The following is a 26,377-nucleotide window of genomic DNA, read 5'->3' as shown; positions in this document are numbered from 1 at the left end:
CATTTTTATACATGGAAGTCTATATTTATCTCGATTCGTTTATGCCGTTACGATCAACCCTAATGTTACAAAAGTTGTTTCCTTAAAATGCAGATTTGTGAAATAAACAGCAGCGTAAACCCAACTTCGGTTACACCCAAACATAGGCTACTTCACTTTTCGGGAATAGTTTGTGTTTGAAATATGCCTCAGTAGGATTATAAAAGCCATTTATCTGAAATAAACTGTACAATTGACACTCACGTTGAGTAGGTATATAATTTGCGGTTACACCCGAACTTATACAACCTTACTTGTTTTGGTCTCAATTTGAGTCAACCCAAAAGTAATGCAGACACCAAAGAGTACAAAAAATGTTCACTTTGTACATTTTAGATGCGTTTGTTTTTAAAAAATTTTATTATTAGAAAAATTTACGTAACATAGAGAATGGAGTATCTGCGTAAACAGGGGCTGGATTCTCTAACTGTGACAAGCTGAAAAAGGACACTGATTGTAAACTCACTTGCAAACAAAATTGACACTTTAAATTTCCATGTGATTCTGCAAGGTATTGTTCACATTGTTTTGCTGAATGAGCGATGAATGTAAAAGTCATGTGTCAGTGGGAAAGTGTCTACCAAAGCTATTAAAAGAAAACCAAAGCTATTAAAACAAAAAAGTAATTCTGTAATAGTGCGTATGAGTTTTGAATGTCACAATAGTGCACACTGGTTGCCAAGGAAACTCACTAAGTGTTTTTCAGTGAGTTTTCTTTCTCACAGTTTTCCTTTACAGAATCAGAATTTCAAAGTTTAAACAATTGTTTGTGTAGATATACTTTAAAACCCACAGTTACAGAATCCATACCCAGAAGAGAAGCTAAGGTGTTTCCCTACATTTCAACGGATGGTCGCTTCACGGTTAAAAGTTTGAGTCTTAATCTGAAACTTTTTTGTACTGTTTATATGACCGGGTCTACCACGTTATCCCCAAAATCAAAATCCCCAAAACAAAATCCCAAAATCAAAATCCCCAAAATCGAAATCCCCAAAAACAAAATCCCCAAACTCATAATCCCCAACATAAAATCCCCATTTTATGTGTGAAAATAATTCAAATTAGGTTCAAAATCGCCGCGACCAAAAAAGGCTAATAATCCATACCAACTTTCTGCATAGGCGGCCTTCGGCCGCGCTTATTAAAAATAACCCTGGGTTAAGCCATGCCAAGTCCGGGTGTGGGTGTGTGGTATAACCGTGGCTACACGCTTGTGTTAGCTTGTTCGAATTAGAGCGACTAGCAGTCCTATATATGGATAAGTAAAAATATGTATTGCCAAAACGTGAATATATAGTTATACATACATAAATATGAATGAAAGAGGAAAGAGATATTGCTATTTTTTACACGGTCATGATGTTTATCATAGCACTGGGATTTTGTGTTTGGGGATTTTGATTTTGGGGGTTTTGAATTTGGGGATTATGTGTTTGGGTATTTTTTTTTGGGGATTTCGTGGCACTCCCTATATGACCAAAACAAATTTGGTTTAAAATTTAGATTATACCAGTCTCTGTAAAAATGGGTGCATAAAACTGGGTGCATAAAACTGGGTTTCATGTTAAAACCAGATAAATTTACACTTGCATTTAAAAAAAATTCTAGTGGACGGTGGCAAGGCTTCAAGGCTTCATTTCATATATATGTACATATAACAAAATGTTGTGAAAAATAATCTATGTAGGAGTTGCAGTACTTTTTACAAATGTATTATTTTTTTTTATTTTTAGCAAAATGTTTAAACTTTGAGTTTGTTTTAAAGCCAGAAGGGCATACAAGGTCCTATTTTTAGATTTTGGAAATTTTTGTTTCAAATACCGTCGGTGAAAATGTAAAACAGCACAATAAAAATATATATATCTAGTAAAAAATTCTTTATTGCTACATCCACGAAAATATCTTCTCGTTTGCTTTAATTTGACCTTAATGCCTAGGAAATTTGGCAGAGTTAAACAAAGTTCGTAACTGCCTGTTTTTGTTTTCCGAGAGATTACGTTACTTTCCAATTGTATACTCTAAATTGCTACTTGTTGGCAAAAATGATTATCCGTTGAATTTCCGTGCTTACTTTGTTTTTGGTGTACATAGGCAAGGGGTTTGTTTCAATATTTTCCACTTAATATCATCAAAAATATAAAATTGTTGCGAAAAAGATTATTATATTTGATCAAAACTTTCTATAAAATAACAAAGCCCGATCAATTTAAAATGATTTTTGGGTATTCCTTTAAATATTGTGATGGCATAAGCACGATTATAAAAAAATTTATAACTTAAGTCATGTTTATACATTTTCTTTTTGTTTTAATTTAAAGCAGTGCCTAGCAAATTGTCTGGTGCGAACAAAGATTATGCTATAATAATCCAATTTAATACGGTGAAATCTTTTTAAAAAACCTGACACAACCAACTTATATTTAATAAGCCACGGTCGAACAATATTTCGATAAATCTCTACTCTATCTATTCTGTCTGTCTTAATGCTCTTTGCACATTGTGATTTTATTATCATTTAATTTTATTTTCATATAGCCACTTTGAGCACTTATACATCTTAATGGTAAAATGATTGCTTTTTATGACCTCATAAAATTAGAACGGAATCGTTTTGTGGATTTTGTCTTGTGTATGTACTATGATTGTTTTGTTCTGTTTGGGGGAGCTTTGTGTTTTTCATTATTTAGTTATTTCATTTTTAACTGCGAATGTGTTGAACTCCGTCACCATAGTTTGAATTTGAAAATTGCTTGTGACGGATTTATGTTTGCATTTACTGGTAAAAGTTTTCTAGTTACATTTGTACGAACTTCGCGGTCTCTTTATTTGGTGATATTTATACCAAGAAAAGCTTTTCAGCGAAGGTTAATCTGCTTTTGCAGATATCGTTTGGGGTAGCATAAAACTGTAGGTCCCACCAATTTTATGGTGCAAAATTGGAGCAGATACTGTAAATCGGAACAGAAATTCCATCTCTCCTCTGAGGTATATCGCGTCAAATAAAAATTATATAAATAAAAGCAATTATTAAACGTAAGTGTGTTTCTTTATATGGTGACCGCTATGGCAAACGAGTACCTAGAGTGAATTTCTACTATATTAAAGGTAATATATTCCTGTTCTGAAGCACATAACAATCAATATAAAAATTTGTAAGGAAAAGTTTTTTTTAAATGGAGTATATTTATACCAAGAAAAGCTTTTCAGCGAAAGTTAATCTGCTCTTGCAGATTTCGTTTGGGGTAGCATAAAACTGTAGGTCCCACCAGTTTTATGGTGCAAAATTGGAGCAGATACTGTAAATCGGAACAGAAGTTCCATCTCTCCTCTGAGGTATATCGCGTCAAATAAAAATTGTATAAATAAAAGCAATTATTAAAGGTAAGTGTATTTCGTAGTCCATTTTCCAAAAATATGAATGTGTAAGAAAACAAATGGAGAGTGTTGCAAAAAAGTACCTTATGAAAATACGTATGAAATTTCTCTTCCATAATTTTTTTAGTGTAGGTTTCCCAGAGCGTTCGCACCTTGAGCATTCCTGTACTAGATTATATTTTATTTAATACGACATTTGCAATTGAGCAATCAATACTATTAATTTCCCCATCACTTTTTGTCACAAACACTAAATATCAATTTTTTTCTGACTGTTCCTCATACGATAGTGCAACCACCAGAAAAACTTATAAGTAATTGTATGATGTAAGGATGCAGCGCAACTTGCATGACAGAGAAAACTTGTAATTATAAAGTGAGTAATATTTAATACTTATAGGTTAAGCCCGACACCCTAAGGCTGATTATGAGAATGAGAAAGTATATTGTAATATGCGGCCATAAGAATAGTGTTTATGATACATTTATGTCCACCATACTGAATGTTATGGGTTCAAATACCGTGGTAAAACATTGAAAACAATTCAACAAGTTTCAAATAAAATGGGCTCGGCCATCAGCAATGGTTGGCACGACGACCGAATGCATGCATTTCCGAATTGAAAAGTTTTTCAACAAATCACTACGGCCATAAACCTACATATAGTTCCAACCAGTTTGTAGACATATTTAAAAAATTTAGCGAGAAGCTCGCACAAACTAAAATTATATAGGTATGCTTAACTGGTTAAGTTTAGAAAGATGAGATGTGAGAAACATTGCATAAAATTATTTCTTTACAAATTTCAGACCTCACATAGATTTTATGAGATCAAATAAGCATTGCACAAAGCGAAATTTTTTAACGGGTGAAATACGCATACACATAAATGTATATATTTACATATGTTTATAATTATCTACTAGATGCGCTAATTTTCGGAGTCCCGAGATTTTTGAGTACTCATAAAACAGCAACAAACCAACTTAAAAATTTTGATTTGTTTGAAAAAATCGTATACAATACGATTCTCTAAAGGGTAATCTTTCGAGAAAACATAAATTTACACAGCAAAATCAACATTTCTCAACCAAACAACTGCACGAGCAACTACACTTAAAAAACTTTAAGGCGGCTTTTCTCGAAAAAAGTTTTTTCGGTTATGCGGGAAAGTCATATATGTAATTGTATAGGCGAATTAGCAAAGTCAAAACTTCTGGACGAAATTTTGCAATGAACATCACCCTAGGTTAAAACCATAATTAAAAGATTTTGCTTGTCATTAATTCTTCACAGTGTAACTGATTTAATTTTAAATGCGAGTTCTACTCACTTCCAGTTTCTTGAACACATCCTGAATCTTGTAAATTTTCTGTACAATTTGCAAAAAAAAAAAAAACAATTCTTTTACTGCTCCGTTTATGGAAAAATCTATTATTCGTGTTTGAAATTCATTTGTTGATTTTGTTTTAGTTTTTTAAATATGTATAATACGTTTAAATTAAAATGAATGTATACACCATAAATCGGTGCATTTTCTGAGCAAGTCGTTGGAATAACATGCATCTTCGATGGAACCGTTTTTGTAAAATTCGATTTTTTTAGGTTTCTAATGTACTTTTGCATAAATATCAATGCAGGCCACATTCTTATGATGTGCTTCGGATGTCAGAAAATGGCAGTGCCGAGAAAAAAAAACATTTTTGGCCAGACTAAGAGAATGTGACTGAAAGTCATTTTAGTATCTGCTAATCAGTAAAATTTTCAATCTTATTTTCAAAGCTGTAAACGTATTAGATGAAGACATGTTATATCATGATTTATTTGGTGGAACAATGTTTCCCAGATATGAAGTTTGCAGGGCCGTACCGAGACTGGTGCAAGCGGTGCGGTGCACCAGGACCCCCAGCTCTGAGGGGCCCCCAAACGCCCGAGTCGCAAAAGTTTCACCGGAAAATGCATACACTAAATTATAGGAAATTTTTTATTTTTTATTTATTTTATTCAAATTCTAATCCAAAAGCAGATACCGGGATGGACGTCTATGATAGAAATTGAGTAAAATACCGTATTCTACACCTACTAAACTTCGATTTAGACCATCCACTAAAAATTCTCGGCTTCACCTTGGATTTTGAACTGTGGATGACCGAAAATGAACGTTTCGAATGTGCCGAATGGGCTACTATTAGTGTCTGAAAATTATCTAATTATTGAAAGACTTTCAGCCTTTTAATATATAGTCATGTAAATGGACACAATGAAATTCCACTTATATACGAACGACTCGAGACTCGAGAACCGTGCGCGCAGATTATATTAAAACATAGTAGTAAGTACAGGGGCCGACAACTCGTAACACGCGCACAATTTATGTGAGCGTACGCTCACATGAACCAAAAAGTCAATGTATTTGTAATAAACTGTTTTCAGATGTTTATACTGCTTGCATAATGTTCTTGACCATCCCAGCAACAACTGCCACCGCTGAACGATCGTTTTCAAAATTAAACTTGATCAAAAATTATTTCCGAAGTTCGATGGGTAATGAACTGGCAGTCCTCTCTATTGAAAATGAAAGAGCTCGGAAAATTGATTTTTAAGAAACAATCGATGATTTTGCGAGTATGAAAAGTAGAAAAAAACTTTTCTAGAATGAGAGACACAAGAAACTCCCAATATGTGCAAGAAAATTTGCAGTTATAATGTTTCTGAGATTTTACATTGAGTATTAGTCATTAATTTACTAGTCAAATGTAGTGATATAAGAATATTATTTTTTTTGTAATACTATTTTCAAACAGAAAACTAAATTGAGGCAATTTCGATTTCAATTGAGAGGTGTCCATATAACTCAATTTAGCTTGCACAATAGAAATTTGATAGCTGGTTGGCTCATTCTACATCAACAACATACCTTTGCTCAGACTGTGAAAAAGTGGTGTTGGTATTAGACGAATTGAATGGAATGAAAACATAAAACTTTGAAATTTTTGTGGGCTGTAATAAAAAGGTTCTCAAAGTTTTGGTTTCTTTTTGAGTTTGCCGTCTTCATTTGACAATCCCTAATTCAGTGAAATGTAAAAAATAGAATCAGCTGATGACATGAGCCAACCATATAGTTGAGCAATGCGTAAAACTGACGTTTAAATCGGCTCAATGAACACACTTTACAACTTCGCATTTGCAGTTTGAAACAATTTATTACGCAATTTTTTTTTAAATTGGCAATTTAATATATGATAAATTGCGTAATGCATTACCCAAGTGGTATAAATTGCCAATTTGGTGTGTGTTTGTACATAGTATAACGCTAATCACATGTGATTAGCGACGCATGTAGTACGACACTTTGACTGTAAAAAAGTATGTAAAGAACCTATGTATGCAACATAATACAAAGCAAGTAAGGGCGGGACTGTCTTCAGCTGTGACGATGACTTCATACCTTTCATGAATGGGGCTGGACAATAATCTTATCCCATTCGTTATCTCCAAATAATCGGCTGTATAAGATAAGAAATATATAGTGAACAGTTGTACATACCTAAACGATTTTTAAGATAAATATAAAATAAAACAAGTAAGGAAGGCTAAGTTCGGGTGTAGCCGAGAATTACATACTCAGCTGAGAGCTTTTGAGACAAAATAAGGGAAAATCACCATGTAGGAACCTAGTGTAACCATGTAGGAACCTAGTGTAGTGTAACATAGTCAGCTTTGAGACAAAACAAGTAAGGAAGGTTAAGTTCAGGTGTAACCGAACATTACATACTCAGTTAAGAGCTATAGTGACAACATAAGGGAAAATAACCATGTAGGAAAATGAACCGAGGGTAACCCTGGAATGTGTTTGTAGAACAAGTGTATCAAATGAAAGGCATTAAAGAGTATTTTATGAGAGAGGTGGCCATAGTTCTATAGGTGTACGCCGTTTAGGGATATCGCCATAAAGGTTGATCAGGGTAGACTCTGGAATTTGCTTATACGATATGGGTATCCAATGAAAGGTATTAATGAGTATTTTAAAAGGGAGTGATCCTCAGTTCCATAGGTGGACGCCTTTACGAGATATCGCCAAAAGGGTGGACCAGGGGTGACTCTAGAATGTGTTTGTACGAAATTAAAGGTATTAATGAGGGTTTTAAAAGGGAGTGATGGTAGTTGCATAGGTGGTCGCCTTTTTGAGATATCGCCATAAAGGTGGGCCAGAGGCGACTCTAGAATTTGTCTGTACGATATGGGTATCAAATGAAGGGTGTTAATGAGTATTTTAAAAGGGAGTGGTCCTTAGTTCTATAGGTGGACGCCTTTGCGAGATATCGCCATAAAGGTGGACCAGGGGTGACTCTAGAATTTGATTGTACGATATGGGTATCAGATGAAAGGTGTTACTGAGTATTTTAAAAGGGAGTGGACCTTAGTTCTATAGGTGGACACCTTTTCGAGATATCGCCATAAAGGTGGGCCAGGGGCGACTCTTGAATTTGTCTGTACGATATGGGTATCAAATGAAGGGTGTTAATGAGTATTTTAAAAGGGAGTGGTCCTTAGTTCTATAGGTGGACGCCTTTTCGAGATATCGCCATAAAGGTGGACCAGGGGTGACTCTAGAATTTGTTTGTACGATATGGGTATCAAATTAAAGGTATTAATGAGGGTTTTAAAAGGGAGTGGTGGTAGTTGTATATGTGAAGGCGTTTTCGAGATATCGACCAAAATGTGGACCAGGGTGACCCAGAACTTCATCTGTTGGATACCGCTAATTTATTTATGTATGTAATACCACGAACAGTATTCCTGCCAAGATTTCAAGGGTTTTTTTTTCGCCCTGCAGAACTTTTTCATTTTCTTCTACTTAGTATGGTAGGTGTCACACTCATTTTACAAAGTTTTTTTCTAAAGTTATATTTTGCGTCAATAAACCAATCCAGTTACCATGTTTCATTCCTTTTTTCGTATTCGGTATAGAATTATGCCAATTTTTTCATTATTCGTAATTTTCGATATCAAAAAAGTGGGATTGGTAAATTTTTGTTCGACTTATGGCATTAAAAGTATTCTAGACAAATTAAATGAAAAAGGGCGGGGCCACGCCCATTTTGAAATTTTCTTTTATTTTTGTATTTTTCTGCACCATTACTGTAGTTAAATGCTAACATAATTTGCTTATATACTGTAAAGATATTCAATTTTTGTTAAAATTTGACTTTTTTAAAAAGTGGGTGTGTTCGTCATCCGATTTTGCTAATTTTTATTTAGCACACATATAGTAATAGGAGTATCGTTCCTGCCAAATTGCATCATGATATCTTCAACGACTGCCAAATTACAGCTTGCAAAACTTTTAAATTACCTTATTTTAAAAGTGGGCGGTGCCACGCCCATTGTCCAAGATTTTACTAATTTTCTATTTTGCGTCATAAGGTCAACCCACCTACCAAGTTTCATTGCTTTAGCCGTCTTTGATAATGAATTATCGCACTTTTTCTGTTTTTCGAAATTTTCGATATTGAAAAAGTGAGCGTGGTTATAGTCCGATTTCGTTCATTTTAAATAGCGGTCGGAGATGAGTGCCCAGAAACTTACGTAGTTGTTTTGCCTTACTCTGATAGTCTTTCTCTAGCCCCTCCGTCCATGCCGTGATGTCATTTGAAAGATCAGTATTGCTAGTTCGTAACTACTTCAGCCTCTTGGCATCTGCCCAATATAGATCCTTTGGTCAGTTTGAGTGGTTACTTGAACTCATTGAGTACTCTTACCGGAATACGTCCATTCTGTTTTGTCACAGCCAGGGCTTTTCCCACAAGTACATTCGGTGTTGATTTCTTTGCTGCTTCGACAACCCACAATTTGTTTGTCCCACAATCCCCATCAACCTTTGCCTAGATGACTCCTTCTGATTTTGGTGGTATTTGCTGACTCCCTTCCACCAGCACTCGTTTACTGCTGTAGCCTCTCTCGTAGCCGAAATGAAGTGGCGCATCCTTGTTCTTATATCGCATCTTCGTGCTTTGCATATCGATCTTGATGCCTTGGTCGATTAAGAAGGCCACTCCAATTATGATTTCATCAACAATCTCTGCCACTATAAAATTGTATAGTACCGTGGCGCTCCCAATTGCTACTTCTCCAATTACCTGGGTGTCCTCTCCCGTGGCTGTACGTAATTCGGCTCCAAGAAATGGTCTTATCTTCTAGTTGACTAAATATGATCGAATGATGGAATGAGATGCACCCGTATCTACAGTCAGTAAACGTTCCTTTCCATTCACATGTCCTCCTCCGACAGTAAGATTGCTTGACCTTCTTCCAATTTGTGAGATAGAGATTATGGGGCATTCAATTGCGGTAGCCAGCTGTAGCCACTTGCGGCTGACTCGCTTTAGTTTAACGATTGAGTAGATTTGGAGATTTGCTCATCTCCTTCAGCTCTGCGTTTATGGCCATCCACATTGTTGGAACTGTTAGGGTTGGTACTGCAATAACGTGCAATGTGCCCTGGCTTTCCACACTTAAAGCATTTGACGCCACCATCGCTTTTCTGCTGCGTTCCTTCCAAAATTGTTGCTTCCAAAATTGTGTCTACCCATTCCGACCTTTTCACTTCCACGCGATGAGCTTTGTATGCGGGCTTACTAAAAAGTGACGCTGTTTCCTGAGTCAGTGCATGAGATACCGTTTCAGCAAATGTTACCGTTGGGTTTGCGTATGTAGCTCGCTTCGTTTCCACGTCCCGTATGCAATTTATAAAACTCTGGATTTTTACGCTCTCGGTGTATTCCACGGGTGCGTCTGCATTTGGTAAATGAGCCAACCTTTCAACATCCGAAGAGAACTCTTGCAAAGTCTCATTAGCTTTTTGGTAACGGTTTTGCAATTCTATTTGATATATCTGTTTCCTATGCTCGCTTCCTTAACGTCCGTACTCTAGAATAGTCTGTAAGATTTCAGCTGCAGACCCTTTCAATGCCACGAAGAGTGCAGCAACTTTATCATCCGCATTCTAGTTGTTCACTGCTGACGTCTTCTCAAATTGTAGCTTAAAGACCTGGAAAGGAACAGAACCGTCAAAAGATTAAGTTTTTACCTTGTTGTTGTTGTTGTAGCAGTGCTTCGCCCCATCCAATAGGTGCGGCCGATCACAAATTGTCATCAATATCCTGTAATGGGAGCCCAAGGAAACTTGCTGTTTCAACAGGGACCATAATGAGAGGTATGTTAGAGGCGTTGGTTCCACATTACAATTAAAGAGATGGTTGGTGTCATGTGGGGACACATTGCAAGCGGGGCATACATTTTGTATGTCGGGGTTGATTGTGGATAGGTAAGAGTTTAACCTGTTACAGTATCCAGATCGAAGTTGAGCTAGAGTGACTCGTGTTTCCCTAGGTAGTGTGCGTTCCTCTTCCGCAAGTTTTGGGTACTGTTCTTGGAGTACTGGATTCACCCGACAATTCCCGGCATAAAGGTTCGACGCCTGTTTGTGGAGTTCACTGAGGACCTCCTTGTATTTTTTTCTTCATACGGTTGAGTTCTCAGTTGCCGTATTTCCTCATAATGCTTACGGAGATGACTTATTAAGCCCCTACGCGGTGTTGGCTAATCAATCAGATACCTGTTGAGATGCCCAGGTTTCTGGGTATTCAACAGGAACTGTTTGGTTAGCATCTCATTTCTCTCCCTGATGGGGATTATTCGCGCCTCATTACGTAGATCGTGCTCTAGGGACATAAGAAGACACCCCGTTGCGATTCTGAGAGCAGTATTTTGGCAGGCCTGTAGCTTCTTTCAGTGAGTAGTTTTAAGGCTTGGCGACCATATAGGGGACGCGTAGCATGCAATCGGCTGACTAATTGCTTTGTAAGTAGTAATGAGCGTTTCTTTATCTTTTCCCCAAGTACTGCCAGCAAGAGATTTTAGGATTTTATTACGGCTCTGGATTTTCGGTACAATTGCGGCTGCATGCTCACCAAAATGTAGATCCTGATCAAACGTCACACCCAAGATTTTTGGGTATGGGACATTCGGTAGCGTAGTGCCATCGAAGTGGATGTTCAAATTGGTCGACACTTGGGACGTCCAAGTTGTAAATAAGGTCGCGGATGATTTAGTCGGTGATAATGCCAGGTTCCGCGAGGCGAAAAAACTGCAGAGATCAGGGAGTTAGCCGTTTATTCTGTTGCAAAGCTCATCGATCTGTGGGGCCGAGCCTGTGGCCGTTACTGTGCAGTCATCGGCGTAAGAAACGATAGTAACTCCTTCCGGTGGCGAAGGTAGTTTTGATATGTAGAAATTAAACAAAAATGGGGATAGGGCACCACCCTGTGGCACCCCTTGTTTAATTCTTCTTGGCTTTGATGTTTCGTTTCTGAATTGCACCGATACCTGCCGACCACCCAGATAATTTGCGGTCTACCTTTTAAGACATGGGGGAAGGGTAGACCCTTCCAAGTCTTGCAGTAATGTGCCATGGTTGACCGTATCAAAACCTTTTGATAGGTCTAGCGCAACGAGTACTGTTCTATGGCGGGGCTTCTGATTTAAACCACAATTTATCTGGGTGCTAATGGCATTTACCGCGGTGGTGGTGCTATGGAGTTTCCTAAAGCCATGCTGATGACAGGCTAGCTGCAAATTTGCTTTGAAGTAGGGGAGCAAAATGGCTTCAAGCGTCTTGGCTACTGGTGATAGGAGAGATATCGGGCGATATGACTCTCCTTGGCCATTTTTCGGGAATAATAAAGGTGGAAAGAGACAGGTTGAAGGCATGTGCTAAAAATTTGAAACCCTCTTTCCTTAGGCTTTTAAGCATCGGCATGGCTATGCCGTCTGGGCCCACTGCTTCGGATGGTTTAGAATGACCGATGGCATCCTCAACCCCTTTGCCGGTGATGGTAATCGGAGACGTGCTGAATTTATGCTTATGTGCGTGTCTGTTGGCCCTCCGTCTGTCTTTGTCGACCGTAGAATGCATCTGATGCGTTGGTTTATATCCTTTATTTGGGGGTCGCCGGGATCGAGCTATCTTATAAGGTCACGTTCTCTCGCTAAATTTGCGGCCTCCGCCGGAAAGTGAGGCCGAATTTCGGGAATTCTACCGGCGGGAATGAAGCGAGCCGAGGCGGATTCAATGACCTTGCGGAAAGCACGCTCCCTTTGACGGCCATCAATCGGGATTGGGAGGGAAGCAAAGCGGTTGTCTGTAAAGGATTTGTATTCGTCCCACTTTCTTTTTTTTAAGTTTATGAAAGTGCGTTTTTCTGTGACAATGAAGTCGGCGGTACGCTCGAGCGAAATAAGTATAGGCAGGTGGTCGGATGCCAATGTTACCATCGGCTGCCATTGGACGCAGTTTACGAGTCCTGCGCTCACGATTGAAATATCCGGCGAATTCTGACAGCTTCCTACCATACGTGTGGGGGCATCTCCGTTTATTGTGCAGAACGTCGTTTCTTCTATTTGATCCGCCACCATCCCACCATTACTGTCTGACTGCAAGTTTGAATGCCATAGATCGTGATGGGCATTGAATTCGCCTAAAATAATGCGATTACTGCCAGTGAGTAAGGCGCTGATGTTAGGGCGGTAGCCACTGGGGCAACAGGTGGCAGGAGGGATGTAGATGTTGATGATTTCTAGGTTTGCATCGCCTGACCGGACAGATAAGCCCTGACGTTCTAAGACAATGTCCCTGCGACCGATGTCGGGATCAAATAAATGGTATTGCACTGAGTGGTGTAAGCTAAACGCGAGGCCGCCTCCATTTCCGCTCTCACGATCTTTTCTGTGGACATTATACCCAGAAGAGGTCTGCAGAGCAGATCTTGCTGTGAGTTTAGTCTCCTGAATCGCGGCGATGCGGCTGTTGTGCCGCTTCATTACATCGACTATCTCCGTGATCTTCCCAGTTAATCCATTACAGTTTACCTGCAGAATTCTGAAGTGCAACGGGGGAGACGTCGTCACTCTAGGAGTAAGAGATGGGTGACTACGCCTGTGTTGTGAAAGGCTAGGACGCAACTGCTGTTGTGGCCCTGGGACTGGACGTCCTTGGGTAAGCATTGGGGTACCCGGTGTAATTGGGTTGGCGACCTGGCAGCATGGCGCAATGAAACCCCTCGGGGGGTTGCCGTCGCGGAGACCATAACATCTAGGAAAGTGGCACCGCCCAAGGCAGGAGCTGCATTGGGCGGATGTCGCAAACATATATATTCTGTGCTGGCAAACGGTGCAAACGGGGGTAGGGATTAAGAGTCTGTTTCCCTGACCTACACGATTGCTGCCGGAAAAGAGGGGGTAGAAGACGGGGACAGGGGCTGATCCTCGGCATTGCTACCGACTGTACTACTGGGATAGTAGTTATGAGTGGTAGCGGCCGTTTGAGTTGTTGGCGCCGTGGGGCGCGAGCAGCAGCGGAGTTGCTGGAAGGTAGTGGGGGCGCTAAGGCGTGCACTACAGGACGCCCTTGGGCGTGAATAGCAAGGAGCCACAAAAGATTTATAAAAGTCACGTGGAATTCGGGTTTTGGGATCAAGCCCAGAAGAACCTGTCCGATGCAACCATCCCTTACACGAGACACACTGAACAGAGTATGCCCGTCCTAAAAAGATTCTTTTCCGGCAGATGCAGCAAAACCATTTCTCAGGACCAGGGTCAGGAGACGAACCCGGATTGGGTTTGATACCTTCCCGGAAAAAGAGAATATGGAGCAGTCCCGCTGCCAGGAGCTGCTGGGAGGATGTAAATTTATGGGAGGGACGCAACAAATTAAATGGGGTTACACTGAAATGACAGTCCTTGGTCGGGAAAAATACCGAGTCGCTCCGGTACATAGAACCGACTGCCTTGGGAAGCGAGAGTTTTTACCTTCGGGTGGCTCACTGAAACAGCTGGGAGATTTAGTTGTAACCGCTCCATATGACCTTTTAAATCATCGACTCCTGAAATTGAGCGATTTTTGCATTCTGCGCTTCTAACTGCGAAGACATTTGTGCCGCTTGCAATGATAAGCGCTCCTCCTGTGCTTCTAATTTGGAGGTTATACGTGTCCCCTGCGATTTCAGTTGGGATGTCATATATGTCTTCTGCTCTTCCAGTTGAGATGCTATACGCGTCTCCTGCGGACCCAGTTGGGATGCCATTTGGGCTTCAATCTTGGATGTTATGCGTGTCTCTTGGGATTCCAATTGGGATGCCATATATCTCTTCTGGGATTCCAGTTGAGATGCCACTGTCGATGTTTGAGCAGATATTGCAGCCAATATCATGTTCAAGTCTGTGCTCGTAACTGTCTGCGATGTTTCGTCTTTCTCTTCAATTTTTGTTGTTGTCTCGTCCCCATCAGGATGAAAGACATACTCGTCCACATTAATTCCTTCCAACTCCATTGCCTATCGTAGCCGTGCTTGAAGTTCGATCTTTTTGCCGGTTGTATTCAGTCCACGGTTCCCAACTCCTTTTTCAGTTGCTGGATGCTTAATTCGCTTAACTTTGCCATGTCCAAGTTGTATTCGAAATCTTCGGAATGTATTCAACAATTCTCTTCTGACACCAATTGTTACGAATTTAGTGAAATTCCGCTTATTCCAAACCTTCTGCTAACGTTCGAATCGCTAAACTGTTGAATAAATAACTCCAATATTCAATAATGCAAAATTGTTGTTATTATACTACTTTGAGAGTACTTCACAATAACTCGTACTTCACAACTAATTGCGTGTTTAAATCAAACTGCTTACTGACTACTCAGCTTGCTATGCTTTTATACTCTCTGTTGCCTTGTCCGCATATTTCTCCAAATGTCTAGACGTTTCTCCTCTAGAATCTTCTACTTGGTTACCAGCTATATGCGTGTATGTTTGTAGTTTATAACCTCCCGCACAAGCATATGCGTGTGTATATGTGAGTACTACTTCGGCTGATGATTACATGTATTTATGAGTATCTCTACGTTTACTTGTATGTATGTGTGTAGATGATGATTGATTTCTTTACGTACATACTGCTTAGCATCGGCTTAGTGATGGTAGTATCGCTTAGTGATACCAATATATGCCACAATACCATTTCATTTTCATGAAAGGTATAAAAATCGGACGAGGACTATATGCAATTTTTGTTAAATTTTCGTACTTTGCACTACCATATCTACATTGGAAATGAAGTTAGGTATCACAAGTGTATTTCCAACCGTGTGATAGTTAAAACTTTTAGCAACTTTAAAAAAATTGCCATGGCTCAACAAATGTGAATTTTCCTAAGATCTAAATATAATATTAAGAACTATAATTGTGCGAATTTGCAAAATGATACTAATGGCCACTGATTTACGGTCTAAATTTTCTTCTCCTTAATGTGGGCACAATTTCCAAATGTTTTTAAATATTGTTTCCGCATAACCAAATAAAAACAGAATACGCTTATGGTTTAATTTATTTCATTTATTGTCGCCTTGCGCGCTTTCATTTTACTACCGTTCTGATGTACACTCAAATCGCAACTAATTTAAATGGGTATCATCTCGCTCGAACAAATATGTATTATGCTTTTTGTTTAAAAACGATCCTAATACCAAATTTCGTTAAGATTGGTCGGTTTGTGTTCGATTTATGGCGTTAATAGATTATATAATGATTACCTAAAAAAGAGGTGCCGCCACGCCCATTTTCAAAATTGTTTTATTTTATCATTTCTGACGTGAAATATCAGTATAGTTTAGTTATATACCGCAAAGGTGTTGCATTTTTTGTTACCATTAGACTTTGAAACAAAAAAGGTTTTTTTTAAGTTGGCGTGACTAATTTTCATCAAGTGTATGTATGGCAAGGAAAACTTCCGTGGCCAATTTCAACCCGATATCTTCAACAGCTTTTGATTTACGGCTTGAAAATCATTCAAATTTTCTTCTTTTAAATCTTGGAATTTTTGCATCTTCCCTTAGGCTAGATGTACACGAGTGTAGCGTCATAGACACTGCATACCAAATCTTTACGCTTCGATGTCGAACATGTGTATTTGAATGGAAAGCTGCATGAAATCGAGGGAGCATAAAGGCTTCATGTGTCTAAGCATACAGCAATGTTGGTCGCTGGTCGTACGTATGCTTGAAAAAAATGAAGTACAAGACGTTTGTTACATTTCTTATACGAAAATTTGTGTACTAAGTTAGACTACGTTTACACATGCACTAATATACAATAAATCCGCATCTCTAAAATTTCTTCATAATTACCGATTATCGACGAGAAAGTTTAATGCGGGAAATCCAGTTATTTAATTACCGTTTAGATGCAAAGTACAAAAATGAAGATAAACTCGTTATATGTAAACTAGGTCTCAGAAACAAATTTTTTTGGTTATACATTGTTGGAGCGTTGAAAAGGCTGAAAAGTGTTCGGAACTATAAGTCCCATTTTTCACTTATTCTCGGTGGTGGTAAATCAAATAAATACAAGGCCCTAGGAGTCAATTTGCTTCGTGCTACTTTTTAATTCTTCCTGCAAATTGGCGTACACTCCTTGTGCGAGTTTGCCAAACCACTTAATTATTTGATGATAAATAATTAGTAATCCCGGTGTTTTCGGGACTTACAAAAGCACGGCAACACGAGATCCTATCGCTCGAATATACTTTAGTTTGCATATGCATTCATTGCTAATGTGCGTGCGGTTTGTGGGTGGAGTAAATCAGTGTTTTTGCGCAAAACGGCGTCTTCATCATTGAAAAGCCACAAAATTGTTGTACGAGGAGCGATGCTGCCACCGAGTGCAAACGAGCTGTTGTCGCTAGGTACCACACAATTTCAATAGGCAGTTACAGTGGCAAAGGCAGTGTATCTGGCCGTATTAACCACAATCTCTTCATTGAATGAATTTCATTTGCATTTGTAATGCGCATAGTTTGTTGCATGGAAAATATGGCTAATGTGGCATTGATCATAGCTCGAACCATTCATACATATATTCATTTATAAAGCCCCTGAATTCATTGTGTTCCTGTGCTTGCCCGTCTGCGCTGCATCATCAGTGGCATGTGGCGCATTTTGCGTTTATGGAATTTTGTGGTGGCAACACAAATGCCACTGAAATTAGCCACATACAAATGTCGAGAACTCTTTTGTTAACCACAATTGTGTATGTGTATGGGGTATTCCATCCAATTTCGACCAATTTTGAACCCGACCGCTTTAGAATTGGCTGAAAGTTTTTCTTCTTTTTCTAGCTTACGAAAGACGTTTTTCAGAATTTTTCAAATTTTTTCATCCAACTAAAAAAAGTTATGAATTTGAAAACAAAAACGGCGTCCAACTCAAAATAAGTTATGAATAAAAAAAAAAAAAACGGTGTTTTTTCAAAATGCTATAACTTTTTCAAGAATTGATCGTTTGGGATCTTTTTTTAAATTGGTTTTTAAATGTACTTTTCGGAAAAAATACAAAAAAAATTTTTTTTATTTTTTTTCAATTAAAAAACAAAAAAAAAAATGGGCCCCTCCGGGATTAGTGGGGATGATTGCAGAATTGATTGAAGTTTTTTATGAGAAAAAAAAAAAAATGGCGAAATTCGAAAAATCTCGAAGAACTGAAAAAAACACAAAAAAAAAACTTTAAAATATTTTTTGTATTTTTTCCGAAAAGTACATTTAAAAACAAATTTAAAAAAAAAAGATCCAAAACGGTCAATTTTTGAAAAAGTTATAGCATTTTGAAAAGAACACCGTTTTTTTTTTTTGAAATTCATAACTTTTTTTGAGTTGGATGAAAAAATTTGAAAAAATTCTGAAAAACGTCTTTCGTAAGCTAGAAAAAGAAGAAAAACTTTCAGCCAATTCTAAAGGGGTCGGGTTCAAAACTGGTCGAAATGGGATGGAATACCCCGTATATATATGTATGTATATATCGTCGTTGAAAATCCAAAACCGTGCATAGAACTTCGGCAAAACAGCGTACGCATTGTTACATAAATTTTACAGGAGATAGTAAAAACTGGTTTACTTTAAAACCAATCGGTATATTAAGAGATAATAAGAAGTTTTGAACACTTTTCCAACTCAGTTTTTAGTTTCGATATGAGAAGTAAAACAAAAGAGATATTCAAAATCTTTGCATAATATGCGGTTTTGCAATTTTCAGGGACGGCGGCCGCCGTGGTGTGGCAAAGCAACATCAAATATTTTAGAATAAGATTTTTCAATTAGAAGATAATTTTTCGGGGGTTGCCCCTCGGCGGTATTTGGCAAGCACTCCGAGTGTATTCCGCCATGAAAAGCTCTCAGTGAAAACTCATCTGCTTTGCAGATGCCGTTCGGAGTCGGCATAAAACAAGTAGATCCCGTCCCACCAATTTGTAGGATAAATTAAAAGGAGCACGACGCAAATTGGAAGAGAAGCTCGGCCTAAAATCTCTTCGGAGCATTTGTGTATTTTTTTGTTTTTTTAATGTAAAAAGTCAGAATCAAAAATTGTCTCAGGTGAAAGCTTATGGAATTCTGGGGATTCCCGAAGTATTTTAATGAGGAATCATGCTTCCTTTTTCTTTTTCAGGCCTTTTCACAAAAGTCCAAAAAAAAAAAAGTTAAAGCCGGATTTTATTTTTAAAGAATAAAAGTGCGGCCACATAACTAAAAAACGGATCATCCAAATGAAACGAAAATTTACCAATCGGTTCTCTCAAATATTTGAATTTGAAACCTAGAGCGACTTTTAAAAGTTTTATTACTAATGCTAATTTGCCATAAATAAACCATAACCTTAACCAAAACCTTAGATACTAAAATAACACACATTCTGTATTATATGTAATTTTCTTCTTTTTTCAACAAAAATCAATATCCCAATTCAAGGCAATATCTTACTTGGGTCACACTTTATGGCAGAAAAACAGGCGCATGTTTATTATGTAAAAGTATAAAGGTAGTAATATCACCATTTACTAGTTCCAATATTTGTTGGTATATTTGAATCCGACCGAATTAAATGTTTTTCTTTCATCGCAAAGTACAATATTCTTATTGCTGAGTGCTTTTTACACAAAATTGAGCCCGTAACGTATGTTACAATTCGTATCGAAATCAAGGTCCGTATCTTGTTATACGTTCACGTATCGAAAAGCAATTTCACTCAAACAATAAAGCATAAACTGTCAGAAGATTCGTAAAAATGATAATTAGTTATGAATCTTATGAGTACTGGTAGCCACCATTTCATATATTTCCCTGATCCGATTACACATTTCAGAGTATTTGCGATTTAAAAAATTGATTTGCATCACATATCGTATAACGCGATACTGCCCAAGTTTTCACCCACACATTAAATCGAAATACCTCTGAAATCGTGAGTCCGAATAACGACATATGTGAGTAGACTTCGCGTACTAGTCGGATTTATAATTTATCATAATTTGTATAAATAGTTTAACACTTTCATATTTATAAATTGGAAAAACGGATTCCGATACGCACCTTGATTTTTCAAATCTGCTGTATTTTGCTTTCCTACAATATTGAATTGATTCATTCAGAGGTCTAGTGCACATATCCCCCTTACAACGAACAATTTTTTTTGATTACAGTTGAAAAAGTTGGTATGTAACCACGCCTCTTTTAGTATTATCAGAAGTGTCAAACAAGCGTTTCAGTTAAATTGAAAAATCGGTATCTCTGAAACTATCGACTGTGAGATTGGAGCGCATAGCTGTTTGTAATGTTCGGTTATAGAAGTAGCTCCCTTTACTAGTTTTATGTGGACTTCAATTACCATTTATTTTCAAGTCTATGGTAAAAAAATAAAAGCCTTCCTTCGTTTGCCCTCAGAGAATTTCATTCAAGTTCTGAGATCTCCGCTGTTGCGTCCTTGTAGTTTTCCCAATGTGTATGCAATCAAGCAATCATGGCCAACTATGGTTTTTTAAATTGCATATAAGGCATTTGTTAACATTTTAACTGGGATATCAAAATACTTAACATTCTCGGGAAGGGGTAAACAGGATCACATTTTAAATGCTTATGGCAAAAAAATATTCTCAAAATTTTTATATGATGGAAATATATAGAATTTAGTCATTTTTGATAAAATAAATTTTAGCCTTTTCTCCATCGCCCACTTCGCGGCAATAGCAGAAAAGAATAAAGTAATCTAGCCACGACTGCACACCATTCGTACATATATTTGTAATAAGTTTGCAAATTTTAATAAATATTGTTTTCCAGTTATCGATTTAACACTAGACATATATTTCATACATAATTTGGTTGTAAGAGTGCATGTACATACATACATATGAACATAAGAAAAATATTGACAGCGATTGGCAATTTGCCCCTCATTGTGCATTGACAGTTTTTGTTTCATTGCATTTTGAGAAATTTAATCAAAATGTCAACTGATACAGTGCATCTTTCTCGTTGTTATTTACGAGCAATAAACTTGAGTTGTCGCCTTCTTCATCCATATAATTCAGAGGAGAACATTTGAAATGTTGCTTTCCATAAAAACTTGAAAGTAAAGATTGAGAAATAGTAAACATTTTAAATACATGAAAAGTTTAATCAATTATATAAAAGAGAAATAGGCGAGGAGGGTTGTTTATATTTTCCAAAATAAGAGTTAATCGGAAATTCCTAACAATGATTTATAACTCCTTACTAAGGGAAACCGTTGCTATTGGATATTTTTTTTATCTACTCCTCAATACCTGAGTATTATCTTTTGATATTGTCTTCTTATTATAGATTCACTTTATTGTTGGAACTGCAATATCTTTTTATTAATTTTCAATTTATTTGGTTTTTTCAAACCTATATGACACTACTTTATTTTTACTTGGATTTCAAGCTTCAATACTGATGAAACTTTATCGGAAAGTCAAATAGCAAAAACAATTTACAACAACAAATCAAGGAGATCAATATTGCCCACAAAAGACATGCTTTTTTGACCTTTTTAAATTTTATTTTTAATTAAATTTTTTCACAATAAAACAATGAGAATTCTGGGGAAAAGTTTTTGCAAGGTTTTTTGGTTGATTTATTTTGCAAGCACGTTTCACATAATCAGGCCCGCCGTAAGCGGGCGTGCAAGGCGTGCACAGCACGCGGGCGCCACGTCCAATAGTGAACGTTAATTTCATAATAAAAAGTCATCCACACTAAAGAGTAAAAAAAAAAGAACTTACTAGCTCGAACCGCAATCTCTGCCCTAACAACCCCATCTATTGGAATCCGTTAAGAAACTTCATCTGTCAGAAGGTGGAGGCGTCCATCCCCGCTTGATGGCGCCCCAAACTCTATACAACTAGCCATCATTCGGTCGGTTTTCTAGCTCCGTATCACGCTCAATTATAACGGAAATGTGCTGGCTCATTGATATTGGTATTTTTCTATTAAAAATTCTCAAGATGCAGTCGTTATGTTTCGTTTCACTAAAAATTAACTAATTATGCTTGGTAAATATTCTTTGCGTAGCAGTCTTTCCCATTCCCATGCAGCACTAAAAAACACTAAAAAATTAACACAGCTTCTCAGATTTACTTTCAGATATTGAAGGGATTGAACGCTCTAATAAAATAGGAGTTCTGTTTTAGACCAGATAAAATTAGTCTCTCCCAACGGTTTACACAGTTCGTCACTAAGCAGCTTTCTATATGAGGGATACTGATAGATTGCGAGATGAGCTACATACATACTCAATGGAGCATATTCATAGAAGGAATTTAGTTGGTGCTTAAAGTTAGTTGCAACTTTTTTTTACAGATAGCCCATAGGAAATTACGTCAAAAAGTTGTCACTTACTTATAGTTCTTAACTAGGTTTGACTATGAATATACACCCCAATATATAATGAAAGTATTTTTCTGTCATAAGTTGCGATTCTACCTGCAATGGGTATTATATTTCATTATTATATGCCCTTAATACAAAATATTAGTATTAAATCCGTTTTACTTGCAATAAAAAAATTAACAATTCTTTAAAATTATGTTTTTTACTTACACTACATAGATTTTCGCTTTCAAAAATATCTTTTATTATATTGCTGACACAAAACTAAGTTAAATCCTTTAATTTGCAATATTTTGTTTTTACTTCACCTAACACTGATAAATCACACATTGATGGGTTACGGAGGTGCTACACCACAATATATATTCACACTATTGCCATCCACATTAATGGATTTCAAAATGTCTAGATATTTTATTGTGATGCAAAAATAATGTTAGTATTTACTGAACGTCGGACACTTGCCTATGAAGGACAGGACTGGCAAAGTTAGGGGAGTCCCCTGTTAAGCTTATTTCGCAGTTGGTCAGTTGGTTAAGTAGTTCTACATAAGTACATACATAAATAGTTCGTGATGCGCATAGTGGATGAACCGTAACGATTACACATTAAATTGCAATTACGTTGTTAAAAGTTCTTCAGAGGTGGATCTAGATATATTTATTGATAATCAAACTTTAGGGTGATCATAATCAAATCGCGATTATGGTAAGTACCTACTTATCTACATTTATTGACTAATCTCAAAAATTACCGTCACTAACAAGATCATGCGCAAAGACTTTGCCGTAAAGTATGTACTTATGAACATATTTTAATAATATTTCGTCGGTCAAATCAGCTAGGGGCGTAACTCAGTATTTCATATTTTACAATAGGGGGATTTAAAACAAGTAAGGAAGTTAAGTTCGGGTAGAACAGAATATTATATACTCAGTTGACAGCTTCTATTTTTAGTCTTTTAACACTAAGTATAATCAAAACTGGGCATGTTTATTAAATGATCTTGCCTACTTTTATTAGAAATATTCCTCTTTATAGAGGAACTAAGTGTACCGAATTCATAAATGTCAATCTTTTTTTTCAATTGTGGCTCCGAAAACGTAGACAAAGTATTATTCTAAAAAGGGTAGGTGCCACTCCTATTTTAAGATATTGTTTGTTTATTCCTCTTCTTCTTACAAATACTCTCTAGAACTAAAACACCACTGACATTAATTTTTTCGCAAAGATTTTGACTATTATATTCGCCCAGGGTAATTTTCAATATCGTTTATATAAAAGGGGCGCAGTCCTTAAATGACGTGGCCCATTTTTGGCAGAAATATGTGGGTTATAAGGAAAATATAAACTTTAGCGCTGCTAGTACCGCGGTGGATACCAACTATCCCGCTATGCATCCTACTAGCACCAGTTCATAGGTAATCATTAAACCTGTAGTGCGAAACTGTTTCTATGCGGGACTATCTCCCCTTTTCGCTGCAGGGTGGCTGCTGTTATAGTAAATAACCATGTATGATTATTTTGATTACAGTTTCTTTTGTAGATGCTTAGCTTAATTTAAAATACATATTGAATGGGCACAAATAATTTTAGGAACCGCAGAAAAAGAAAAAACTTTCCGGAGCGCAATTACGACAGCGAAAACGAGAAAAAGAGGGACAGAAGGAGCAACTGGCGGCTTCCTTAAAGAAATTTTTAAATAAGCCAGAAAATAAAGAAATTGAATGTCAAGAAAATGTTGACCAAGCCTTAACAGACGCAGCTTTATATCAAGAAGCTATGGACGTATCTGAACAAATGGGTGTATGTTCTTCAGAAGGAGAGTACAGTGAAACCGGAAAAAGTACTTCTGAGGAACCTGTAAGTAATTTCTCGTCATGTGAAAATGTAAAATCGTGGCTACAATTGAATAATATGTTAAAAAATAAAGCAACTGTAAATCAAATGCAACCGCGACTATTAGAATCGAAAAAAAAACAATGGTGCGACATGCAAGAAAGAACCATAGCTGTTATCAAGTTTTTATCTAGACAGTGCCTGGCTTTACCGGGGTCGTCAAAAATATTATATGAACCTGATAATCAGAGCTGCTCACCCCTATAGACTTGTAGCACTTTTGTTTTTGTTTTGCCCTGAATCATAGGCACAGTTTCAAATTCACACTTTGAATATAAAAAAAATTTTCGTGGCACTCCCATATGCCCTCACATATAATTTCGAATCATATGAAAATATCTGAATTTCTTATGAAAGTGCCAAGAAAAAGCACTGCCGTATGAGGCTCAGGCACTTGTGTATGATAAAAAAATTTACACTAACAATTTGACGATTAAAGATTATTCAAAAACATGAAACTCATGAAAGCATATAGACTTATAAGGTGTAAAATTATATCCATTTACACACACTGTTATATGAACGCACCTAGTAATATTCTTGATAAACTTTATTTTCGATCAGCTGTATTATTGCCAAACAAAATTTTTTCGATTGTTATATAAATTAAAAAATGCCAAGATTAAGTGAAAAATCAAAACTAAAACGTCTTTACTTGTTGATGTTGGAGATTTCTGATGAAAACGCCTGCTGTAATGTCTGCAAGATTGCATTCCTTTGAGTTTACCGCGTTTACACAATGAAATGTGCGCATACATTTATACAAATTGTGTAAATGATTTTTCATACAAAATTTGACAGCTCGTTTACGCACTAGGTAAATTTATACGTTTACACACTTTATAAGGCATTTATAAGGTTACATGAGTCCCCCTATTGTAACGAATTTATGGAAAACTCCGCTTATTTTACACCTTCGTATCGCTAAACTGTTGAATAAAACACTCCAATATTCTGTATTACAAATGGTCTTTATTATACTACTTTGAAAGTACTTCGAAATTAAACTTCACTTCGCAACAGATAAAAAAAAGTAAATGTAAGGCGCGATAAACTCCGAAGAGAACTAAGGCCAAGCTTCTCTTCCAATTTGCGCCATGCTCCTCTTGATTTTACCTAAAAATTGGCCGGATCGGACCTACATGCTTTATGCCGACTCCGAGCGGCATCTGCAAGGCAGATGAGTTTTCACTGAGAGCTTTTCATGGCAGAAATACACTTGGAGCGCTTTCCAAACACTGCCGAGAGGCGACCCAGCTTAGAAAAATTGTTTTCTAATTGAAAAACCTTATTTCTTAAATTTTGATGTTGCTTTGCCCGGGCTGTGAACCCAGGGCATACGGTGTGGTAGGCTGAGCACGCTACCATCACACCACGGTGGTCGCAACTGATAGCGTGTTTAAATCAAACTGATCCTGACTACTGCTGCTTTCGCTGCTTTTATAGTCTGTGCCCTAATGTCTACACGTTTCTTCTGCTAGAATTTTCTATTTGGTTACCAACTATAGGCGTCGCGTCTGTATCTGTAGCAAATATTGATTGAAGAATAAAGATGTTGCATGCGCGAACTTCAGTGGAAACAGCGGAGCTTCACAAAACGCTAGTAGGTCACTTCCACCACACCACAAATTTTAACACAATTTAATCACACAAAATACACTGATTGGAGTTTTAGAGAGTAAAAATTAAAATTCTGAACAGATTAGCTGAATAAAAAGTACACATATAATTGTTAAATAATAAATACAGACAGTGGTAGTTTAACAAATTCTGCTGTGGTAAGTGGTGAAAGTGACCTACTAGAGTTTTGTGAAGCTTGATTCACACTATTTTTCATCCCCGCAATGTCTCTATCTCAACATTGTCTCTGGTACCATCTTAGAGATGGTAATATTCGTCACAATATGTAGATAACTGACCGCTGAGCTGAAATATATGGGGCATATGACCAAAGAATGTAAGCAAAACTGTACCAAAACAAAAGGAGCCTATTCTAACTTCATATGATATTGGTTAATTACCATCAAGGGAAGTCAATAACTAGTGATACAAAATTCTGATTCAGAACTAGACCTAGAGTGCCAAATAAGTATAAGTTCGTTAATAGCTCGATTTTCAGTTATAAAATCGACAAAAAAAACTGCTACCAGCTTTTACGAGCTGCGGCTACATATGAGTATGCCTCTATCTCAACACTATTCCACCAGTACGTAACTATCGAAAAAGTACCAAAAAGAAATTTGTATATAGTTAGGAATTAGTGAAAAGTTAAAGCAGCGG

General features: G+C 37.1%; 1 protein-coding gene and 1 pseudogene across 7 annotated transcripts in view; both read right to left on the bottom strand.

Annotated features, from left to right (window-relative positions):
- The window catches only part of Antp (Antennapedia), a 971,420-nt gene that overhangs the window by 416,082 nt on the left and 528,961 nt on the right, over window positions 1–26,377 (bottom strand). The window lies entirely within an intron of this gene.
- Window positions 20,788–26,377, bottom strand: part of LOC137240252 (jerky protein homolog-like) — a 155,539-nt pseudogene continuing 149,949 nt past the window's right edge.

The sequence above is a fragment of the Eurosta solidaginis genome, chromosome 1 (genome assembly GCF_040869045.1).
Source record: "Eurosta solidaginis isolate ZX-2024a chromosome 1, ASM4086904v1, whole genome shotgun sequence".
Classification (NCBI taxonomy): domain Eukaryota; kingdom Metazoa; phylum Arthropoda; class Insecta; order Diptera; family Tephritidae; genus Eurosta; species Eurosta solidaginis.
Note: the sequence above shows the minus strand (reverse complement) of the source record. Positions and strands in the feature narration are given on the sequence as shown.